The following is an 8,445-nucleotide window of genomic DNA, read 5'->3' on the forward strand; positions in this document are numbered from 1 at the left end:
AACTTTTCAAGTTCCCTCTCAAAGATCATAAAATTCCCATTTTGTGGGAGTTCTGCCATGGCCCTGCGGTGACGACTCTGACCAGCATCCCTGGCCTCAGTGGGTTAAGGATCCCATGTGGCTGTGGCTGTGGCTGTGGCTGTGGTGGAGGCTGGCAGCTAATGCTCTGATTCAGCCCCTAGCCTGGGAACCTCCATATGCTGCAGGCATGGCCCTAAAAAGCCAAAAAAAAAAAAAATTTCCATTTTGTATCAAATTTTCAAGAAATGAGAAAAAAGGAGGCAACTTTATCAACTCTTTTTATGAGGCAACTGCATCCTTGACAGCAAAATTAGAAGTCGACTACATGGAAGAGAAAACGTTAACTGGCCGTGCGAATGTAGGTTCAGAATTAATGAAACAGAAGCAGCCCGAACGTAGGAAAGCATAGGAGTGCTCTGACCCTCGAGGCAGCGGGACGCCAGGCGGGCATCGATGAGTTCATGCCGGGGGGTCTTCTAGACACCCCCACTTTAATAGCCGCAGGCGCGATATGTACACAGCATCTCCCCGGGGCTCAGCCTGGGCTTCCTGCTCCCGGCACTGTCACTCCTCAATGCTCCTGGTCTCGTGATCGCACCCCACCCCCACCCTGGCCCCGCAGGAGGGAAGATACTGGATAAAATGTATCTTCTTGGCTCCAGGACAGGAAAGGAGAGAGGACTCCAGGTCCCCATTTAGGAGGGACTCCCTCTATCTCAGGAGGGGAGTATCCCATTTCAGGTAAAGGCGTAGAAATATATGCACTAGTTCTCAGTGAATACACATAAAGGATAGCAACAGAAGCGGTTTTTGGTCTAAATCCTATTGGAAATACGAGCCAACGCAATAAGATAAGTGGAATAAACAAGGAGAAGGCTTAGACAATCACTCAAGCACCCTGTGTAGCTGCTTCGGGTTCCAAAAACGTCTGTGGGGAAAGGTTCCAAAGGAATGGAGCTCGTTGGCTCGGTATTGGTTTGTCTGCCGCCGGGTCCCCCCTTCCCCGGGGAGGGGAGCCCCCTGAGTCTCCCTCCCGTCCCTGTTCTGGCGTCTCTCCCGCATCTGTAATAGCACCTGACACACTGCGGGGCTCCGGGAGGATTTGCTGGATAAAAAATGAGCAAATTCTCAAGTGTGCGGAGGGTACAGAATAATCGACAAAAATCAATGATGTCTCTAGAAAAAAGCCACAAGAGATAGAAAATATAACTTCAAAAATGTATCGTTTTTCAAAGGAAGAAAGTCGCTCCTCGGTGACAGAGATTTACACCCAACAACGGGGACACAGAAGTTTGCAAGATCTGTTAGAAATGAAGCTGAAATAGAGTCTGTGGGTCGGATGAATTAGCACCAAAAACATTGTATTTCTCCCCCAAATGAACCCAGAAGCATATCAAAATGGTGGTAAACATGCGAGGAGGGTTTTCACAAATGTCGGAAAGCGGATGCCAAATCTATCTTGGCAAAGGGCGGGGCAAAGATGCATGAGAAGACGCTGAACAGACCCAGCAGACCGTGGGGTTGTCACAAGCTTCTGGATGTTGGTGAGCTGAGCGCGGGAACCATGCCAGGGGGCAGATCAGAGGCTCTGCCCGCAGGGAGGGGAGCTGGTACCCTGCGATGGGAGGCGTGGGTCAGAGGAGCCCCTGACCCACGGTTCTGGGAAAAGCCGTTTTCCCTCTGAGTGCGTGTGCTCAAGCGTGGTGTGTGAGGTGTGTCAGTGTGTGTACCGTGAACACGTGGCCTCACTCAGGCGCACACACGGAGAAGAGAAAACTGTTATCTCGTGTCAAGCTCCCTGACGACAAGCACGCAGGCAGGTAATTTAGGTAGATGAAAGAGCCAAAGGGGCCAAGGAACGTGATTACCGTCTTGGAGAAAAATCTAGAAGACGTTTTTATGACGCTGGAGTAAGGAAGCCTTTCTTTGACACGGCCCAGGGGCTTTCACCACGAAGGCAATATCTGATGAACTTGATTATATGGACAACTCCTGAAGGGCAAAAGAGACCAAGAATTGGGTGAAAACATACACTCCTGCCTGGGAGACAGGATCTACAGAGCCTAAAAGCAAAAGGAGACTTTTATCTGAGTACAGAAAGGGACCCCGTGGAGACGCCGCCAGCACACCCTCCCTCCCGCGGATGAAGCATCCCCGCGCCAGGACGTCCCTGCACACTCGGTCGTCATAAACCCACAGAATCCAAGCGGAACGTGGTTGGTCCTCAGAAGCAGACACACACGGAAGGTCAGAGGAATGCACTGCACCTGGTGTAACAATTGCCAGAAACCTCAACTGCAGGTGGATTTTTTTCAAAAGCAAAGCATGGAATGAAACATACAAAGTGAAATCTCTTCTCTGGAGGTCCCGCTGTGGCGCAGCGGAAACGAATCCCACTAGGAACCATGAGGTTGTGGGTTCGATCCCTGGCCTCAAGCAGCGGGTTCAGGATCCAGTGTTGCCGTGAGCTGTGGTGTAGATTGCAGATGCGCCTCAGATCTGGCGTTGCTGTGGCTGTGGCTGTGGTGTAGGCCGGTGGCTACATCCGATTAGACCCCTAGCCCGGGAACCTCCATATGCTGCAGAAGCGGCTCTAGGAAGGAAAAAAAAAAAAGGACACAAGACCAAAAAAAAGAAAAAAAACGAAAAAAAGAAACCTCTTCTCTGGTTTGTGAAAACCTAACTCCACCAGGCTTAGGGACACTGGAACGTATATTCACATCTGAATACAGGGAAGCAGGGAGATGGGGCCAGACACTTGTTTGGGGTAAAATCTTGCTCTCCAGGGAGCTCCAGGCTCCAGGGACGGGTCACGAGGCAGTCGGGCCAAGGCTTTGAGTGCATTGCAAGCTTTTATTTCTTAGGAAAATATTTAAAACAAATATTTAAGAAATGACTAAATCTGAGTGCTAGGAACTGGCTGTTTGGTATGTTATTGACTTTTCTCTAGGTTTGAAACAGTTTTAAAAAGGTCAAATGAGATAGTGTTTATAGACTAAATAGAGTTTTCCTGGCTCCACTGTCACTGCAGAAAAGGGACCCTGCCCCCAGATCACATCTTATGTGCATGTGTGCGCGCACGCGTGGGGTGTGCGTGTGTGCGCGCGCGCGCGTGTGTGCCCATGTGTGTGCATGTGTGTGTGTGTGTGTGTGCGTGTGTGTGCCCATGTGTGTGTGTGTGTGTGCGCGTGTGCCCGCCTGCCCACGGGTGCTCGCTGTGATGGTTGATTTTCTGTGCCAGCTTGATGGGGCCACGGGATGCCGGGTATCTGGGTAAACCTTGCTCCCAGCTGTGTCTGTGAGGCTGTCCCAGGTGCGGTCAGCATGCGGTGGAAAGAGTAAGCAGACGCCCTGCCCGATGGGGGCCTCGCCCCGTCCTCGGGGGCCAGCACAGAGCACAAAGGGAGCGGGGAGCTTCCCTTTCTGCCTGGTGCTGAGCCGGGACAGAGGTCCTCAGCCGGGAACTTACAGCATCAGCCCTCAGGACTCAGGCCTTGAGTCTCAGATAGCACGTGGGCTGTCCTGGGGCTCTGGCTGGCAGACAGGGATTCGGGGACCCCCCGCCCCAGCCCCAGGATAGCATGAGCCAGCTCCTTAAAATGTCTTAAAATTGTTATCTATCTATTCATCCACCCATCTGTCTATCCACCTCTGTCTGTCCATCCATCCATCCACCTATCCATCTGTCTATCTATCTGTCTGTCCATCTGTCACATATATTTATATATCCTATGTAGGCTTTTTCCATTGGTCCTGTGTCTCTGGAGAACCTGGCTGACACCCATGATCGTGTGTTGTGTGTGCGCGTGTACATGCTTGCTCCCGTGTGCCCGTGCAGGTGTGCACACAAAGACAGAAGCCCCTCACAGTCTCTCTGTAGCCAAGAGGTTCTCCTGGCTGTGCTTACGCTTCACCCCCAGCCTCCCGGCTCCCCCCGCCCCCAGAGCCCTGGTCTGGCGGCCCCCCTCACCTCCTGGGTCAAAATCCCGTCCCAGCACGAGCACGGCACACCTGCTCTCTGCCTCTCCAGCCTGTTCCTGCAGGGGTCACCTCTGGACTGAGACCAAGGGGAGGACACTGGCTGGTGTCTGCACTCAGCTCTCGGGGCCCAGAGCAGCACCGGACGCCGGCGCAGGAAGCTGCACGGGTCTGCCCTGCCGGGAGTGAGGCGTCGTGGGGTCTCCAATCTGGGCTGTGACCAGGGTTTCCTGGAGACTGGCCCCCAGCCTCGTAACCTGCCTGGGCAGAGCCCGCGGCCACAGGTGTGTCCCGTGTGCCCTCTGACGGCTCAGGGCTCTGAGAACCCTCCTGGGGCCCCGGCCATACGCAAAGGCCACCCAGCCATATGTGGGTCCTGTGACACCGCCCCTGCTGCTGATGTGGCCCCGGGGTCAGCCAAGGAGCTGCTCCGATGGGAGCCGGGAACCAAGCACAGCATCTGCCTGGGGACGAAGCAGATAGGGAGGTTCCCGCGAGAACACGAGACCCTCTGGCCTCAAACGTCATAAGCCCCAAACAAGCCAGTGGTCCTCACACGTCTAGAGCCTTGACCGAGCCAGGCCCAAGAGCGAGATGAACTCGGGCTGAGCCAGGCACACCGCGGAACACCAAGGCTGAGCCGCGGGTGCGCAGAGGCGCAGGCGGAGGCAGGATCAGAAATGCCGAGAGCACCAAGGCGGGGCCGGCCTGACCAGAAAGACAGAAGCCCCGGGGCGGGGGGGGGGGGTCCCAACACCAGGAGGTGACGGATTGAGTGACCAGAGGCCTCGCCCCTTCCAAAGCCACATTCCAGCCAACTCAGGACATGAGCGACGGGCCAGGGGAAATTTTCTTAAATGGAACCAAATGGGGCTGAAGGGAAACGACAAAGACAGGTGGGGGTGAGGTGGAGAAGCAGCCGTTCCCGCTGCCCCCGAGCTGCCCGAGTTCACCAAGAGGCCTCCGGGTGGGCAATAGGTTTTGTTAGAGGTTTTGGAGCTGGTGGGACGAGGCAGGGCTTGGCCCGATTTCCTGGAGCCCGAGGGGCAGACCCAGGATGTTCAAAAGCTGGAGGTGCAGCAATTAAACAGGTCGTGCAGTTTCCAGGGAAGCCGCCGCAACCCATAGCTTTGGGCAAAAGGCAGCGGAGTCAGGCTCACGTTTCCACTGAAGCCACAGGAAATCGACCGTGGATGCCCAGAGATTCCCCACGGCTCCATCTGCAGCGCCAGGTGTCAGGGCCGGTGGGGAAGGAGCCGCAGCCCACGTGTGCGCCCCACAGCCCCGACCTGCCCCTGGTTCCTGCTTGAGGAGCAGTCACGAGGATGCCCAGGCCTTGACAGGGCTGGCACTGCCAGCATCAGAGGAGGCTTTGTGCACTAGATGTCTTGATATTTAACTTTGGCCGAATCTGCATGGCTGCTCAGGATAAAAGTGACCGGAGTTCATGTCCCCACAATTAAAAATGCACGGATGGTTCACCTGCTGTGGGCCGTTGCCTGGACTGAACGCCTGCCTCTCCCCAGGTTAAAACCTCCAAACCGGGGTGATGGCATTGGGAAAAGCGGGGCCCATGAAAGGGATCAGTCCCCTCACTAAACACCCCAGAGCCCCTCGCCCTCCCCCCTGAGTAAGGACACAGGGAGGGGACGCGTCCAGGAACCGGACCTGGACCCGCAGGTGCCTCCAACTCCGTCGTCCAGCCTCCAGAACCGGGAGAAACGCTCTCTGTAAAAACCGCCCAGCGTGGGGTTTTGTTCCAGGGGCTTGAATGACCAGGGCATCCATCCCTGTAGATCAGAACCGGGCGAGGGGTGGGACAACCACACGCCCTGGTCCAGAAATAATAAAGCCATAGAGTTATTCCGGGTGCGCACCCTCCTGGTCCTAGGACTTTGGTACCTGCCGCCACGTCCTCCGTCAGGCCTGCTCGCCCATTGCCACTCTGCGTGCGCCTGCGCAGAGGTCTGCTCACAGATCAGAGGTTCAGAGACCCAGGGAGGCCCCAAGGACTGCGCTGCACATCGGCCTCTCGGCTCCTGATTCTTAGTACAGCTGCCAGCGTGTCTGGCCCGCTGGCCTGTGTGTTCCCTGAGGCAGAAGCCCCCAGACACCTGTGCCCCTGCAGGGCCAAGCAGCCCACCTGCGCATAGACGCACCTGCATCTCCAAGGACGGGCTGAGGCTCCCTGAGCCTCCAGATGGCTGTGCACCCAGCTGCCTTGCTCCGGGGCTCTGTCTCTAAGCGCCTCCGAAGACTCCTCGCCCGGGGCTCTGACAGGACCAGGGCAGGCCTGGCCTCGCATGAGGCTTGGGCACGGGACTCAGCACGAGCTTCTCCAGCGTCAGGGCCCTGGGGAATCCCCGGGGGCTGGGGGGCACCGAGGGCCTGAGGTCAGTGTCCTGCTCCCAGACAGCAGGCTCGGAGCCCCCCTCTCAGAACCTGTGTGGGCTTCCAGGAAATGGAAAATAGAACGGGAGTTTTTAGGGGAGTTATTTTTATAGCTCTTACATTTATTTATACTTATCAAATATGTACCCATCACTGAAATCTCTTTGGAGGGTTTTCAAAAATTAAAGACGTATCTAAAAATACTGACCTTGATAGCGTGCACGGATAACTCCCGGTCCCAGAGACATCAGCACGATGATGTGACAGCGCCCGCGACAGCTAGGCCGCGGGGCGCGGGGAAGAAGCGTCTTCTCTTCTCCAGGACCGACAGTCCTGACGGGACTGCGCCCCTCTGGCAGGTGCAGCAGGAGTCTGAAATCCATTCACTTCTCTCCACTGTTTCCTCTGTTCGCCCGTCCATCCAGAGCACCCTGAACGAGCAGTCACCGAGTCAACAGCCACCCGGGGGCCCCGCTCGCCCGCCGGGCACCAGGCTGGCTCTGGACACCACGCCCATGTGGCCCCTGGAGGCCCGGCGCTGGTGTTCTGAGCAGCGACTCTTCGAGGGTTCCTTGCTCCCTTTGTGGTGACTGCTGAGAAGAGAAGGGTCCAGAAGCCAGCAAGTCCAAGAGGGTCCTGCTCGAGGGGGCGCTGGGCCGTCCCTCCATGGAGCCCCCGTCTGTGGGGACAGCGCCGTGGGGGCTGTGGAGGCAGAGACTCAGAGACCCCCGTCCTCACGGCCAAACCGCACATGCGCAACGGGATGGGAAACAGGAGGATGGACCCCGACCCCCCACTCTCCTCACGGACAGCAGCTGGACCAGGCTTCCCAGAGGTCGGGCGCCCTTGTCCCCAGAGGGGCCAGAGGCCAGGTCCCCGGTGGCCCTGGGCAGGGAGGGGTGCCAAGTGCGGGATGCAAGGTGGCAGCCCGGGCCCTGGAGTCCTCAGCTGGAAAGTTTCTGGAGGACACTGGGTGTCAGGAGGCCCACCCCTCAACCGCAGCAGAGGCCCGTCCTTCCTGGGGGGTCGGCATGGACGGGAGGGGAGGACTCATGGCTCCTTCACCCCGTCCCCCGCTCAGGGGGCTCAGGGCAGGTGGCAGGGGTCCCGTGGGCCTTGGAGGGGACACGGCAGCCTCTGAGCTTCCTCAGGAGGACGGGAGGCCCGGAGAACGTGGAAAAGACATTGCTGGCAGAAGTCCCCTCAGGGAGGTGACCCACGGCGGGGGGACATCAAGACGGAAGAGAGAGGAGCTCGGGAAAATGGAAACACCTGGTCACAGTTAGACTGGTCCCAACTCAGACACAGCACGATTTGCGGGAAGAGGGGTCTGTCCACACGGTAGACCCCGCAGCATGGAAACGACGGTGACCCCGGCCTCAGGGCGTCACCATCCGCCGGGTCTTCCTGGGTTCCCTCCCCAGTGGCCCTGGGGCACCTGTTCACAGTTCCAGCTCTGCCCTGAGGGTCTCTGGCAGCTCAGCCCATGTCCCCCGACAGCTTCGCCAGGGGTAAAGCGGACCTTGAGCCAGGAAACCCCCAAGCCGGAGAGGGAGGGAGGCTTGCAGGGCCGCGGCCTCTGGCACCGGCAGAGGAGACGTGCCCCGGGTGGGAGGGACTCGGGCAGACCCTTGGCCTCTCGCCCAGCCCACTGCCTTCCCGGGTCCCCTCCCTGCAGGGTGAACCCAAGCTGCACGCTGGGTTGGCACCGCTGGGGGAGCAGAACACAGGCCGGGACCACTCGGTCGTCATGAGGGGACCGTCCCACCACCCCAAGCTTCCAGCCTGTCCTGTTCCTGCCCATTGGCCCTCAGGGAGCCTTGATGGCGGTCCGCACCTGCGCCAGGTGTGCAGGCAGGACGCTTGGGCCACAGCACCCGCTCTATCTGCCTCAGCACCAGGCAGCCACCTGCTCAGCCGGACCGCATGGAGGGACCTGGTTTTAAGCATCATGAAGGAAAGTTGTGGGGGGGACGGGGGAGGGGACACAGATGCCCCAGACTCAAGCGGTCCTGGCTGTCCTCTGGGGTGGGCTCTGGAGGACGTGAAGGCCAT

The sequence above is a fragment of the Sus scrofa genome, chromosome 5 (assembly GCF_000003025.6).
Source record: "Sus scrofa isolate TJ Tabasco breed Duroc chromosome 5, Sscrofa11.1, whole genome shotgun sequence".
NCBI classification, from domain to species: domain Eukaryota; kingdom Metazoa; phylum Chordata; class Mammalia; order Artiodactyla; family Suidae; genus Sus; species Sus scrofa.